Source organism: Rousettus aegyptiacus, unplaced genomic scaffold, assembly GCF_014176215.1.
Source record: "Rousettus aegyptiacus isolate mRouAeg1 unplaced genomic scaffold, mRouAeg1.p scaffold_m13_p_2, whole genome shotgun sequence".
In the NCBI taxonomy this organism is placed as follows: Eukaryota; Metazoa; Chordata; class Mammalia; order Chiroptera; family Pteropodidae; genus Rousettus; species Rousettus aegyptiacus.
The window spans coordinates 82,403,466-82,420,581 of record NW_023416295.1 but is presented as its reverse complement, the minus strand read 5'-3'; the positions used below and the strand labels follow the sequence as shown (position 1 = coordinate 82,420,581).

Sequence of the window (17,116 nt, the reverse complement as noted above, 5' to 3'; positions counted from 1 at the left end):
GTTTGTCATGACATAGAACTGCCTTTGTGGATTCTCTCCAAGGTTCTGCTCACGTCTGGCTGAGAGAAGAAAACTATTTGGTCAGAGGGCTGAGTTGGTACTAAGAGCAGTGCCTGAGAGTAGCTCTGAGGTGGTCGGGTCTCTTTATAGCTTCAGGGACTCTACTGGTGTCTAATTTTAGTCCCCAGTCCTGTCAGTGCCACTGAGCTTTTTAATGCATGCACCATAGTTTGTAGATGCTTCCAGATTAAGATGCTGAGGAGAGACTGATCAAATTTAAGATGAAACACCAAAGCTGGAAAGAGAGAAAAGACCTTTGAGAAGGCCTATTTGAAGTGGGAACAATTCCAACATCTCCCACCTCTCCCATTTCAAAATTCTCACAGCCCTTGGCTGGCTGACTAGGACTCCACTGACCTGGTGATCATTCTATGGTCTTTGGTCTCCCATATTTGATAGAAATGTCTTGAGAACTTTTGTGCAAATATCCTGGTAACCAACCTTCCTGAGGGTCTCTGGATCAAGAGGATAGAGTGATTTGAGACAAGAATTAGTATATGTTTCCCTATATTCTTCCCTCATCTCCTTCCAAGGTAGTCAGGCTCTTTAGTGTCCTGGCCCAGGGAGTGCTTGAAGTGTTGAAAGCAGAAGCAGCTTGAAGACAAATTCTTTTCAGTCTTTTCTGAAAGCCTTAGCTGCAGCTGTTCAGGCAGATTTTGCTAGATGGCTTGATATAGAGGGGAAACTGAGGAAGACCGGGGAGCTGGAGTGAGTCCCCAAGGCAGGAGGGGATGGAAACCTGTGGCTTCTACCACTGCCAAGTATCTGTGCTCCAGGGAGGTGGCTGGACCTCAGAGTGAAATATTTAGCCCTAAGCAGATGAGCATTCCCATTCAACTCAAGACCCCAGGGCTCCACATTGCATGGGAGCCACCAGGTTGCTCAGCTTCATGGGAACACATGGAGTGAGACAACAGGCATCTCTGGAAAGCCAGTATGAACTAAAGACTGAAAGAGTTTCCTGGAATACTTTGCCCTGGGACCTTTGTATAATCATGAAGTAGTGGATAAAGAAGCTCAATAATAATTGAGGTTGAATGTAAAGACATACGGGGATTTGGAATCAGACTTAAGAAAATTAGGAAATATGAATTTCTTTTACACACATGTTTGCAATAGCAAATTCGTACACATCATACCAGATTGGCCCAACCTAATATTTAAGGAAGAACAATATAGCTTCTCATTTTCAGTTACCGATGAAAAGAATAATAAAAGTAGAGAACAGAATGAAATTTTACTCCCAAATTATCAAAAGAACCCACCTTTCTTTTTTGGAGAATTAAAATATATGTGTATTTTATATTTACATAATTAAAAAAATAATACTAAAAGACTTCAACTATAGTTTTTTGACCTAATTCCTCTCCCTAGTCTCAGGCCCCCAAAACAACTATTTTAAACTCCTTTATCAGTTTCTTCTTTCTATCCATATTTTATCTAATATGCTCCTGTTGCTTTCCTTGATTTGTCCATTTCAGGAAGAATCTATTTACTTCCTATTGTGGTAAGTGAGGATTTAGCTCTTTCATAGTAATTTCACCTTTCTGCCCTTAATCTCACACTCTACTGTGAGTTTTTAATTAAGTCAACATTTAGTGTCTACATTGTTCCTTTTTTCTTGGGCATTTAAAAAATATGCTTTCTCCTTGTGTAGTTTTCTGTATACTTCAACATACTTGTACAGTTGTATATATACTTAAACATACTTTTTTTTCTATCAGATTAGTCATATGCATTTTGTTAGTTCCCCCTGCCCCCCAACTGATGAAGCATATCAGCCTTCGACCTCCCCCCACCTGCTGCCCCACCTGCTTCCTAAGGCCTCTGCCCTGCTCCAGTCAGGATGAGTTGCTTCTTAGATCTGCTGTAAAAATACTGTAGTGAGGCTTCCTTTCCTTGCTTTCCTGTATTCTTAGTTTCCTGAATCCTTTTACTTTTTCTTTCTCGTTTCACTCACTTGAGCTGTGCCATATCCTCTAGTAGTTTCCTAACAATGGATGCATAAAAGGTATATGTTTTGAAATGTTTGAAAATGTCTGTTCTCTCAGACACTGTTGGTGGGTATTAAATTCTGGGTTGAAACACCTTTGCTCAATGCTCAAGGTCACTAATCATCAGAGAAATGCAAATTAAAATCACAATGAGATACATCGCACACCTGTCAGAATGGCTATCATCAATAAATCAAAGGACAAGTGTTGGTGAAGATGTGGAGAAAAGGGAACTCTTATACTCTGTTGGTGGGATTGCAAATTGGTACAGCCACTATGGAAAACAGTCTGGAGGTTTCTCAGAAAATTATAAATGAATCTACTTTTTGACCCAGCAATTGCACTTCTGGGTATTTATCCAAAGAAAACCAAAACAATAATTCATAAAGATCTACGTATTCCTATGTTCATGGCAGTACAAATTACAATAGCTAAGATATGGAAGCAAACTAAATGCCAATCAACTGATGATTGGATGAAGAAGTTATGGTTCATATATACAATGAAATATTACTCAGCCATTAAAAAATGAAATCCTACCATTTGCAACAACATGGATGGACCTAGACGTTATTATGGTTAGTGAAATAAGTTGGATAGAGGAAGATGGATATCATATGATTTCACTTATATGTGGAATCTGAAGAGCAGATTAATCAAAGACAGACAATCAAAAACAGACTTACAAATATAGGGGACAATTTGGTGACAGCCTGAGGGGAGGTGGTTGGGGGGCTGGGAGAATGGGGCAAAGGGTCAAAGAAATACAAATTAGTAGTTGATAGATGGTCATGGAGATGGGGAGCATGGCACAGGGACTGTAGTTAGCATTAATGAGATGGCTAGGTGGAAAACCAGAGGAGAGAAGGAACAATCAGGGGGATCATTTTATAAACTATATAAATGTATAACCAATGCACTGTATACTTGAAACTAATAAAATAAATAAATAAATAAATAAATAAATAAATAAATAAATAAAACACCTTTGCTCAGAATTTTGAAGGCATTGTTTCATTGCATTTTAGCTTACAGAAAGCTGCTGAGAGAGTGAGTCCCATTCTGATTTTTGTTTCTTTGTATGTAAATGATTTTTTTTCCTCTAAAAGCTTTTAGGATATTCTCTTTATCCCAGCTGTGCAGAAGTTTCACAACTATGTTCTTTGGTGAAGGTGTTCTTTTAGTCTTTGGCCTGGGTATTTTGTGGACACCCCTAATCTAGAAACTCATGTCTTTGGGAAATTTTTCTTGTATTGGTTCTTCAATGATTTCTTCCTTCTCTATTTTCTATGGCATTCCTATTCTCCTGTTGTTGGGCTTCCCACATTGTTCCTTTGAGTCCTTGTCTTTTGTGTTCTGGTTTACCTTTCTGGAAATTTACTAAGTTTTATTTTCTTATTTTTCTATTGATTTTTAAGTATTTCAGCTATCATATTTTTAATTTTCAATTGATAGTTATCTATTTCTTTTTCACAGCATCTTTTTCTTATGAGTGTGTGTAATATCTTCTCTTTTCTCCCTAAAAATGTTAGTTGTAATTTTTGTTTAAATATTTTATTCAGCTCCTCACCTTGTCTCTGTTTTCTCTGGGTTCTTTTTCTCAATTGTTCCTTTGTTTTCTTCTTACGTGGTAGAGGTGTTCCTCGAATGCATTTATGTTTAAGCTTTAGGTGCTCCAAAGCTCCTTACAAGCACTCTATGCTTGAATGAGGCCTGCTCCTCCACTGCGTTCCAGGTTCCAGAGTCTGGTGAATAAATGTCCATTCTCTACCGAGAAATGGCCTGAGGCTCCCAGGATAAGGAAGGATGAATGAGCCAGCTCTCCTGGAATGCCACTTTCTGCCAGCACTTCATTTGGAGCTTATTCAGCCCTATTTGGCAATTCCCAATCCTCTATCCACTTTCCATCTTGAAAAATAGGATGAACTCTCTTGTCCTTGATGTCTTCTCTTCCAGTCTCTTTGTCTTCATGGGTTTATATCTATATTATCCCTTTACTCTCATTTTAGTGGGATTTCCAGCTGAAATGATAATGGTGAGTCTGCTATATCTAACTGGAAATCTTCCCTTTATTTCTTCTAAACAAACTATAATCTACATACAGTAAAATGTAAAGCTCTTAACTATATGGTTCTTTGAGTTTTCACAAATGTATACACTATATCCCAGTCTGTGTCTTTATAGAACATGGCCATCACCCCTGACGTTTCCTTCATCTCCTTTTTCAGTTTCCTCTCTCCCTTCCATTATCAACAGCCACTGTTCTGATTTCTGTCATCACAGATGAGTTTTGGGCCTTTTTGAAAGTTATAAGGAAATGCATATATGTTCCAAATCACTCTTCCAACTTAACTAACTAAGAAACAACTCTATTATTATAAGAAATTGGAATTTAAATGAGAGCAATGCTATTTTATTAAAACAAGAAGAAAACTTTGTCTGAATCTCACCTCTCTCTTCAAGAGAAAGAATTTTGAGAAAATCGATTTCCTAGAAACACAAAGGATCATACAAGAATATAGTGAAAAAGTATAAAACACCTCATATATAATACTCTTAGCAAGTGCAATCACATAAGAGAAAGAAATAAAAGACGTTAAAATAGGAAATAAAGAAGTCAAACTGTCCTTATTTTCAGATGACATTCTCTATATAGAAAACCCTAAAGACTTCACAAGAACACTGCTAGAAATAATAAGCAAATACAGTAAAGTTTCAGGATACGAAATCATTATTCAAAAATCCAGTGTTCTTATACTCTAATAATTACTTATTAGAAAAAGAAATTTTAAAAAAATCCTTTTGCAATTACAACAAAAAGAATAAAATACCTAGGAATAAACTTAATGAAACATGTGAAGGATCTGTATAATGAAAACAATAAGACCCTATTAAAAGAGATTGAAGAAGGGACAAAGAAATGGAAAGGTATTTTGTATTCTCAGATTGGAACAACCAACATAGTTAAAATGACCTTATTCCTAAAGCATTATACAGATTTAATGCAATCACCATTGAAATGTCATCAGTACTTTTTAAAGAACAAAAAATCATCAGATTGTATGGAAGCACAAAAGACCCTGAATCACCAAAGCCATCCTGAAAAAAAAGAACAAGGCTGGACATATCACTCTGTCTGACTTCATATTATACTATAGCGACAATAATCAAAGCAGCATGGTATTAGCAGAAGAATAGACACACAGACAAGTGGAACAGAATCAAGAGTCCAGAAATAAATTCATATTTATATGAGCAAATAATTTTTGACAAAGGAGTCAAAAATATACAATGGAGAAAGAAAAGCCTTGTCAATAAATCGTGCTGGGAAAACTGGAAAGCCACCTGCAAAAGAATGAAACTAGAAATCACCACACATCAAAATTAACTCAAAATGAATTAAGGACCTGAATATAAGACCTAAAACAATAAAATGTATAGAAGAAAACATAGGAACTAAACTCAATGACCTTGGACTTAAAGAGAATTTTATGAATTTGACCTCAATGGCAAGGGAAGTAAAAGCGAAAATAAATGAATGAGACTGTATCAAACTAAAAAGCTTCTGCACAGCAAAAGAAACCATCAACAAGACAAAGAGACAACTATCCAAATGGGAAAATATATTTGTAAGCAACACCTTCGATAAGGGCCTAATATCCAAAATATACAAAGAACTCATACAACTCAATAACAACAAAAAACAAACAACCCAACTAAAAAAATGGGCAGAGGACCTGAACAGATACTTCTTCCTAGAGGACAAATGGCCAAAACATGAAAGGATGCTCAACGTCATTAGCTATTAGGGAAATGCAAATCAAAACCACAATGAGATACCATCTCATACCTGTTAGGATAGCTGTTATAAACAGAACAAGTAATAACAAGTATTGGAGAGGATGTGGAGAAAAAGGAACCCTCATATACTGCTGATGGGACTGCAAGTTGGTGCAGCCACAATGGAAACCAGTATGGAGATTCCTCAAAAAACTAAGAATTGAGTTACCATATGATCAAGCAATCCCACTACTGGGTATTTACCCCAAAAACTTGAAAACATTTATCCAAAAAGATATATGCACACTGATATTCATAGCAGCATTATTCATGGTGACCAGGACATGGAAGCAACCAAAGTGTCCTACAGTTGTATAAAGAAGCTGTAGTACATATATACAATGGAATATTACTCAGCTATAGGAAGAGATGAAATACTGTCATTTTGGCAATATGGATGGATCTTGAGATAATCATGCTAAGCCAGACAAAAGTTGAAAACCATGTGACATAATTTACATGTGGGATATAAATCTAAAAGCAACAAACACATATGACAAACAGAGACTCATGGACATGGACAGTAGGTTACCAGAGGGGAACGGCGGATGTAGATGGGGTAAAAAGGGTCAAATATGTGGTGACAGAAAGAAATCTAACTATGGGTGATGAACACACAATGCAATATATATAAGACTTACTGTTGAATTGTACACTTGAAACTTATTGGGTTTCGTTATCCAATGTCACCATAATAAATTTTTTTTTAAAAAAAGGTAAAAAAGGAAAATAAACCAGTTTCCTCCACAACCAACAGAACTTCATATCACATGTTTATTTAAAAACTCGAGTAATCAAAAAAGATTTCTAATATCTTTGAACAAATGTCACGACTCCATTACATTTCTTTACATTTCATGTCATACTCCCCTTTGTTCTTCTCAACAAAAAACTGAGATTTCTCCTTGTTTTCAAATGTATTTGCCCTCTTATCAAGAAAATATGTGATTAGCCAGCCTTCCAAATACCTTCTGAAGTGCGTGCACTCACGGGCACTAGGCCCTCATGGCAGGGGTGGTGGTGAGGGATGGATCTTGGGTGGTGTTGAGTATGTGTGGGGACCTATGTTACCGACATGTTCAGAATCGAAGTGTGCTCGTTGCCTGGCTTCTGGCTGGTGGCTGCTCCCTTCATGGAGACCTTCTATGAATGACAAAAGTCATACACTAAAAATGCCAAATTTGAATATTTTTACCACAACAGGTTTAGCAACCTCTGCAGGACAAGCTAGGCCGTCCAAAGGGAGACTAACCCAGGTGTAATGACTGCTAGCATTTAGTGAGCACATACTAGGTTTTTAACTTAGTTACTTGCCAGCACGCGATGGAGCAGGGTTTCAAGGCTGCTGATAACCAACCTTCACACTATCACACAGGAGGGATTCTAAGGATAAAAGGGAGGTCGCTTATAATCAGCCAGTGTACTAGAAAAAAATTTCCTAATCGTAGCTGGAGTGAATATCTTTCTTTGCTTTCCACTACTTTCTGATCCTCCTCAAAATGACTCATCTCAGAATTCCTGGAATTAGCTTCTCACAAGAATGTCCTCCCCTTCGCTTCCTATAGCTACTGCCCTGGTTTGGGCCCTCTTCATTTCTCATCTTAACCGTCGAGACAATCTCTCATCTGGTGTCCTCACAGACCAGAGTCCTGCAGACTCTTACCCACTGAGTCTATCCATCATACTTGCTGCCGGAATGGTCTTTTTAAAAGGCAAGTCTGACCATGTCCCTAGCGGTTTAAAACCATTTGATAAATCCCCTTTCTTTCAGGGTGACATGCATACTCCAGCATGGCATTGGAGACTTCTTGGTTTAATCTCGAAGCACAGCTCCAACCTTTTCTCTTGCTATGTGACCTGGGACCCCCCCCCCCCCCCGCCTCAACTCTTCTCTCCCACATCCCTTCTCTGTCCCCATTACCTGTTCTTTCTGGATTCACCAAGCTGCTACATACCTCAGGTTTCTCATACTGTTCTTTAGAATGCTCCACCCCTTCTTTACCAGCCTAGCATTAATCTTGGAAGACAATGTCAAGGATCACCTCATCTCCGAAATCTTTTCTGACCCACCCCTACCACCACCTCATGGCCAGTAGACTTGACCTTTGGGTCCTCTCCATACCCTTGCCAGTCTGTCTAAACACATATCACACACTTAGCCTTGATTTTTTTTTTTTTTTTTTTTTTAGCTTAAAACAACAGAAATTTATTCTCTCAGAGTTCCGGAGGCCGGAAGTTTAAGATTATTATCACTAGGCTGAAATCAAAGTGTCATTAGGGTCATGCTCCTTCTGGAGGCTTAGGAGAGAATCTCTTTTCTTGCCTCTTCTAGTTTCTGCCTTCCTCTTCATATCACCTCTGCGTGTCCACTTGGCCCTGAGTTTTATATATTCATCTTCCCCATGAGATGAGGCTCTCCCGAGTTTGGGGATCAAGTCTTATTTACTGTTGTTACTCCATTGCCTGGCACATATCAGACTTAATTAATAAAGTTATCGATCATTTATTTATGTATGAATGAATGGCTTCACTTTCCCTATTGCATCATGTAATCTTTTAAAAGTTACTGAACTTTCTGGAACTTATATTAAGAAATTTACATACTGGTAATAATATCCAGATAACTCAGCTGTGCCAAGTAGATGAGAGTCTCTGTGCCTCATAGCTAGGGCCACAATTTCTGATTCTCCATGCCCTGACGTGGTGCTGGATATGCACTACCTGTTTAAAATGTATTTGTTGGTTCAAGCTGGCTGGGTGTTTGGGTGTGGGATACAAAAGACAGAGAAAATATGGCCCCCACAATTGAGGACCTGACACATCAAAAGAATACAGGACAGATCCTGTGGGGGAAAAGCCCCATTGAAACCAATTACTGAGACTTTCCTGGAAAATCCCCAAAGATGCCCATATATATCCCCAAAGAAGCCCTTCTGCATCGCATGACCTTGATGAAGGTCTTCCTTTGCCATATGATTGGTTGCAATAAAAGTAGGGAAGGAATTTTGAAGCAGTTAAGGTCACTTTGTACTAAAACTATGGCAGTCTGTCATATTAAGTAAAATGTTGGTTGGTAGTTATTATGTCATTCTTTACAAATGATTTTATGCACAGTTGATAATTTTATTATATATGTGTGTATATATAGATGACTTGGATTGGGCTAAATTTTTGATTTTTAAGAATTTGATAAGATCTATAAGATCTTGCAAACAAATGTGTATACCTTACTTATAGAAACCAGAGAAAGAAATTATAAGAGTGCTGATGTTTAATGAGGACTGTGGTGGGCTTTTTGTATGTTAATGATCTTATCTGATTTCCACAATCCTGGAAGTCGATATTATGCCCCCTTGTTACTGATGAGAAAACCAAAGCTCAGACTCATTAATTTGCCTGAGGTCTCTGCAGCCAGTATTGCAGAGGGTAGGCTCAGAATATTAGAGGCTGTTTACCACCTATAGATATTCAAATCTAAATTCATTCACGTGAAATTCTTGGTTAAATCCTTTATAAAATTGTCAGCCATAAGCTTTGGCTGGCAAACACCTGTGGTATGTTTATTTCTTTTTACTTTTTATCCATGCACATATATTTAAGTTTTAAACATGGAAAATATTTTAGTCGTTAGGTTGCAAAAACAAAAAAGATGTATATAGTATACAGAATGAACAAAGGCTGATGTACATTAGTATCTTCATGTAGTAAAAGCATGAGGAAACCTGGAACAGTATTTCAGGGTGAAGATAATCTAACAATATATACCTAAATAAAAATTACACAGACCCAATTACCCATTGAGGTCTCTTTAGGGATTCTGTAGGCACAGTGACACCGTAGTTAAGAGCAGAAGCTCTGGACCCATATGACTCTAGGCAATTTACTTTGAGCCTCAACTTCCTCGTCTGTAAAATTAGGCTAATGGTATCTAGTGCGTGGGATTAGTTACGGTAAGGTATCAGGATGTCTGTCTAGCGCTTACTATGGTGCTTCCATGGTATGACTCAACAAGGTATAGGTAGCTCTTGTCGTGGCTGGATGTGCACACTCCTTACCGCTGGTTAGCAAGGTGTGCTCTCCTGGTTCTGAAGATGGAGAGGACAAGGAGGAACTGGAGCTGGGTGCTGGTTAATCATGGAAGGTTTCTAGGAACTCCAGTGTTTAGAGGGAGAAAAGGATGTGGCTCAGAGGAAGCGTGAGCATGACGTTTGAAACCATTTTCGTATCAGAGGAGAGCGGGAAGAAAGCTGATTCTACCAGGAAGCACACAGTGACTGTCTGAGTTGTGCTCCTGAATGCCTGTGGCCATTTCCTTGTGCAATCAAACAGGACTTGTCTTCTGGACTTTCCAAGAAGTCTCAGTTTCCAAGATTCAGTCCTCTTGCCAAAGCCTGATTTCTGATTTTTAGATTTGATAATGTGGCTCCTAGAATTGGAAAAATCCTCCAGTCTCAATCTTCAACATTATAAAACAGAAATAGGATGTGGAGAAGAGAAAAGGGAGAAAGAGGAACAGGAAGGAGGAGTGCAAGAAGCACAGGAGGACAGAGAGAGGGGAAAGTCAGATCAGTGGGGACCCTGGACTCCACGCCCAGGAATGTTGAGAGAGGGGCTTGCAGCCTTGGGGCTGAGTAAGCACATTTTACATAAATGGAAGAATGGGAGGGAGGGAGGATGTGAACAGAGGCTGCTGAGTGCTACACTCCTGCGTACCCTCTTTCCCCTCACTTGCTCATGCTACTCTTGGGTGCCACCACTGGCATACAGCCTAAAGACTTGAGGGAGATGGTTACCAGCATGTCTGTGGGACCCTGGGCCTCCCACCATGGCCCCTGGGGAGACATTTCCTGGGTTGAGAGGAGACCTAGTAGGGCCATGCTCAACTTCAAGTGCTGCAGTTAATTATTCCTGACACTCACCTAAGGTGGCAGCTTTCACAGTTTCTCCCGTGCTCGTCCACAAAGAAAGAACCTCAAAAGTGGACACTCTTTCTGAGAGGAGTTAGAAGAATTCTCCCACGGGCAATAATGTTTCTTACCTCAGCCTTGAGGTTTAAAAGGTGAAATGGGTGTTTTGTGATTCTGGGCTTCATGCTTTCACTCTATTCCTCATATCGTCCTGCACCCCTCAGTGCTATGAAATTTGGATGATTTTTTAATATTTCCTTCCCATTTTTTTTTTGTTCTGATGTTGAAGTGATTATGCAGAACTGTGTGTTAATATCTCTGTGGCACCTGCCCTCCAGGGATGGAACTCTGCCTTCTAAACATCACCCTGACTCCTCTCATATGGGAGGCTGGACCGGTGCTCGCCCAGGCAGACACTTTACATGCGCTTATAATCTGGGCTACACAGAACTGGCAGTTCAGAGCTACCAAATCCAAAATCTATTGCCCACCTCTTTAGCCATCCTTCTCTGGTGACACTAGTAGTTAAAAGAATAAATACCTGTCTGATCTTGGAAGCTAAGCAGGGTCGGGCCGGTAAGTACTTGGATGAGAAACCACCTAGGAAGACAGGGTGTTGCAGGTGAAAATAAACAAACAAACAAACAAACAAACAAATAAATAAAAATAAAATAAAATAAAATAAAAGAATAAATACCTGAAAATTAAGCCAGCTCTGCCTGTGTAAGAGAGTAGAAGGCAAGTGGGCTGTAGGCTGTTACCTGGAATCAACTACTGAGAAGTGCTGAGTCACCTGAGATGAAGGACAGAGGAGTTTGGTGAGTGACAGTCCCACTAACAGTGCCTCGGACAATGAAGCTTCAATTCAAAGTGAAAACAGTTTCTCTGCATTGGCGCCAACCTATCAGTGTAAGATATTTCACTCTCAACTCAGAGATGTCTGTAATAAATAGGTCGACACAGGAATGCCTTGTTTTATTTTTCATTAATATGTGCTGTTCAGGACACCTTTCACCTTCTCAACTTTTTACATCTTCACGGCCTTTCTGAAACTTTCCAGAGCACATACAGCTTGCTCATGGTGGGCCGGGACTGATTTCCGGAGGTCTTGCAGTGAGAAAGTTACTGGTGCTTCACTTTTTTGGGGGGTCTTCTGGCCGAGTGCAGGAGGAGGCCTTGGTTTGGTGTTGGTATATCCTCAAGATTTTCTGAGGCTTTTTCTCTCCTCTCTGTTTTACGTTTTAAACGAGACCAAGAACGCTCCATTAACCATTTTAGCAGGTAAATATCTAGCTAGAATTTCATAACATCTTTTTGTTTTTATTTAAGATTCTATGGCAAGTAATTCTGGTTTCCATTTGCATTAGAGGTGTTTGTTTAGCAAACACATAGCACTTACTCTGTGGAAGGCCTGTTTCAAACATTTTACAAAGAGATACTCCTATGATTCTTATAATCTAATTGTAAGTCTCTGTGATAAGAAAGGGAAACTAAGACACGAGGGGGTAAATCAGGTTAGGAAGTGGTGTAATCAATGTCGAAACCCTGGCAGTTCGGCTCCAGACTTTGTGTTTCTAACCTCTGTGCTATGCTGCCTCCCCATGAGGAACACTTTAAAAATTCATACATACAAAGAAAAAGTGATTTGATTGAAAGAAAACATTGTTATAAAGAAAATAAGGTTCATGCACTATTTGGAAATGGCAGAAACTGTGACTGTAAACTAAAATGAATGTGGTTGACACTGCCCTGGCCTACAGAAAGAATAAGTTACTTGCTGATTAAGACTTGACCTTGAACACAGCACACTGCATCCAAAGGAAGCTTGGAGTTTCTGATAAAACTTCTCGACTGTTGATTCTGTAACAGAGACATCTTGCAAGAGCAGAGGTATTTGTAATCATATGTCCATGCATACACACACACACACACACACACACACACACACACACACACACACACACTGCTGCTTTAAGCTAGTGTGTACCACACAGCATTATCATTACCATGCATTATCTTTTTTAACATGTATTATCTCTTTTAATTGTCATGACAGCTGACGTGGTGGTTTTCCTCCTCACTCCTGGATGAGGAAGATGTGTCCAGGGTAGGCTGTGGAATTTGCCCAGGGCTGGGAGATCAGTTCAGGTCACTCCTGAACCTAAGCAAGTTCTTGACCACTGCATTGCATTGTTGGTGAGTTGTTGTTGTTGTTTTGAATTTATTGGGGTGATATTAATTAATAAGATTATATGTTTCAAGTGTACAAGTCTATAATACATCATCTGTATATTGCATTGTGTGCTCACCACCCAGAATCTAGTGTCTGTCACCGTGTATTTGACCTCCTTTACTCTTTTGATCCTCCCTCCACCCCTTTCTCACTCGGGTAACCAACATACCATTGTCCGTTCCTATGAGATTTTTTGTTTTTTTGTTTGTTCATTTGTTGGTTTCTGTTTTACATCCTAAATATGAGTGAAATCATATGGTTCTTGTCCTCTTTTTGTCTAACTTATTTTGCTTAGCATAATACTCTCAAGATTCATCCATCCATGTTGTCACAAATGACAGTATTTCTTATGGTTGAGTAGTATTCCATTGTATATATGTACCACAGTTTCTTTAGCCGAGCATCAACACTTAGATTGTTTCCATGTCTCAACTATCATGAATAATGTTGCAATGAACACAGTGGTCTATAAATCTTTATGAATAAGTATTTTCAAACTTTTGCATTTCTATATACTAATACTGAAATTTCAGAAAAAGAAATGAAAAAAATTTTATTTGCAATTGCAACAAAAACAGTAAAATACCTAAGAACAAACTTAACACAGGACATGAAGGACCTATACACAGAAAACCACAAGATATTATTGAAAGAAATTAAATAAGACAAAGAAATGGAAAGATATTTCATGTTCATGATTTGAAAGAACCAACAAAGTTAAAATGGCCATATTACCAAAAGTAATACAGATTTAATACAATCCTCATCAAAATCACAGTGGCATTTTTCAAAGAAATAGAACAAAAATCATTAAATTTGTGTGGAACTACCAAAGACCCCCTAAATAGTTAAAGCAGTCTAGAGAAAAAAGAACAAATCTGGAGGTATCGCATTCTCTGACTTCAAATTATAATACAAAACTACAATAATCAGAACAGTATGGTATTGGCAGAAAAACAGATACACAGACCAATGGAATAAAATTGAGAGCCCAGAAATAAACCTACATGTGTATGGGTAACTAATTTTCAACAAAGAGCTGAAAACACAGTGGAGAAAAGAAAGCCTCTTCAAAGATGATGACTTGTTATTGAAAGCGAGTTCAGTCTTCCTACATTCTCTTTCAAGAAAGAAAGTATTGAGTCCAAATGTAACAGTGGACCAAAATTCTTAGACTCTGAGATTTAAAAAACAAATAATTTAAATCTTAGAGCTTGATTTGGGTTTGCCAGTTCTTTATTTCACCACGTGAGACCATAAGAAACAAATCCATACTTCCCTACATTGTAACAAAGTCCAACAACCATCTATCATCACTGTCAGTATAGAAAGGAAAGGAGAGCCCAACATAGAAATGTAGGGAAGGCATAAACCCAAAATAATCTGTGTGTATGCGTGTATGAGTATATGCATGAATGTATACCTATGTATATTATATTTTTAAAGACAAATTGAAACTTCTTCATGGAATCAAATTGGCAGTGTTGGGAGTCACTGTCTTGAAGTGCCTGTCTGCTGGTTTTTTTTTTTTTTATGTCTTCTGTTAGTTGCTTAATTACCTTAATTTTAAAATTACCTCCTTCAACTGATACCAAGATGGTATCTCCCAGTTCTCTTGAGACTGATAGTTTTGACTGTGGATTGTCCTGACTCTCACTTTCTGCAGATATTAAAAAGCTACTTCACACTTATCACTATCTCCAGTGACATGAAAAGTCCCAGGAAGTTATGAGCTATGAAGAGGATAGCAGTGATGTCTGTTTTATTCATTGTTTTATTCCAGAACCTAGCACAGTGTCTTCAGATAGTAGGCACACAATAACTAATGAATGAACAGATGGCTAATGAAAGGCCGAAATACACGTTTAATTTTTTAATTCTTTGTGTGCAGATATGAAAAATTCTTAACATAAAATATTTATGTGATGAAACATAATAATAAAAAGTACACTGTTAACCCACCACACAACTTAAGAGAAAAACTTGTGTACCTCACCTACCTCATCCACATTGCTTCTCTAGAAATAAAAACTATCATGATTTTCAGGTTTATCATTCCCTCGATTATTAAAAGTATGTTTTAAAAATCACAAATGTACATATTCTGTCTATGGCCATGCTATCCTAAACACGACCGATCCTGTCTGATCTCAGAAGCTAAACAGGGTCGGGCCTGGTTAGTACTTGGATGGGAGACCATCTAGGAAGACCAGGTGTTGTAGGAGTAAAAAAAAAAAAAAAAAAACAAATGTACATATTCCATCTTAAATTTTGTGTCTACCATCTGTTGTTCTATAAAATAGTTTTTAAAATCACATATGTATTTTTTCCTAAACAATGTGTTGTCTAGTTTTTGCTTAGTTTATAAAGTTTATGCAAATGGTATTATATAGCTTATTGTTTTTTGCTTCTGACTCTTTTCACTCCATATTATGTTTCTAAGTTTCACTGAAGCAATAGATTTATTTTCATTGCCGAACGATAAATAGATCACCATCTGAATAGCACAATTTATTCATGCATTCCCCTGTTGGTGGAATTTGGATTGCTTCCCGTCTGGGCAATTATGAACAATACTGCTAAGAACACTTATTATTATTATTTTTTAAAAAAGTAGTTAGTAATCTCTTATACACACACACACACACACACACATACACATGTATATGTAGTTTTAAAAAATGAAAAGTTAAATAATTAAAAAGTGAAAACTTTATACATCCCCCTCTAAGGGAGACTGACTCTGACCCTACCAGCCTGCTGGGCTCCCTTTCCCAAACACAATGCCCACCCTTTTCCAGCCTGACTTTTGGGTGAATCGCCTCTTTTCTTTGTTCTAGTGACCCCCATTGTTAAATACTACAATTTAGCTTTGCCTGTTTCTTCTTTTCTTTTTAAAAATATTATTGGACCTTTAATCTGTAGGCTCCCATTCCATCTCCCTTCCTTCCTCTTGCCGATTTGAAATATTAGGTGATGGTTTTCATCTGTGTTTCTCAGGCATGTTTTATTTTCTGCAGGGGTGTTATTCTGCTCCTTATTTTTCTTTGAATGACGGTAAGGGCTTGACGTCAATCTTTTTGTTACCTATGTTTATATAACATTAGATTTCCTGAACTTATAGAAAGGAGGTATGATTTTAGAGTTGTTCTAATGTCACAACTTTAGAACACTCTCTCCAATTGTTTTTAACTCCTTGGGGTTTGTCCTGGATGGGAGTTTAGCTGGTCAGTTTAGAGTGTTTTTTAGGCTTAGTCTTGCTGGCTCCATTGATCTACATATTGCCAATACTTGGTATTGTCAGACTTCTTAATTTTCTATATCTGCTAGATGGAAATGGTTATCTTTTGTTTTCTTCATTTGCATTTTCTGGAATACAAATGAGGTCAAATATCTTTTTAGATGTTTATTTTTTTCTTCATATATCTTTCCTATGAATTGCCTGTTCATATCTTTTGTCCAATTTTCTTTCAGGTTGTAATTTTTTTATGTTAATTTTAGTTCTTGCAAAACATATTTTCTCTGTTTTTATTTCACATTATTTATGGTGCCCTTTGATAAACAAGAGTTCTTCATATTCCTAGTGAGGTAAAATTTATATAACTTAAAAGTCACCATTTTAACATATAGTTCAATGGCTTAAAAAATTTTAACAGTCAATCAAATATGTCATTTTCCATTGTGCTTAGTACCTTTTGTGTCTTGTTAAAGAATCTTTATAGACATAAAGATGTACTATATTTTCTCTTATAAGTGTTAACATTTTGCCTTTGAAATGTGAGCCTTTATCTGGAATTATTTTTGGTAAATGTTATGAGTGGGATTCAATTTTTCCTTATATGTGTAATCAATTATCCAAACACCATTTATTGATTCTTACTGCCTTTTCACCAGTAATCTGCAATGCCACTTCTGTTATATATGTGTCATTGACTTTAACAAGCCACCCATGTAAAATGTAACATTATTTTGGTGCAGCTAAAAAAGAAAAATTACTGTTAATTAAAAGATGACACAATGCTTTCTTATTACTTGATAATGTTTATTTTATATTTATTTGAACAGCATTTTTATAATATTTC

General features: G+C 37.6%; 1 pseudogene; it reads left to right on the top strand.

The window, feature by feature from the left end:
- Positions 1–15,140: 15,140 nt before the first annotated feature.
- On the top strand, positions 15,141–15,259 carry LOC118613977 (annotated as a pseudogene).
- The last annotated feature ends 1,857 nt before the right edge of the window (positions 15,260–17,116 follow it).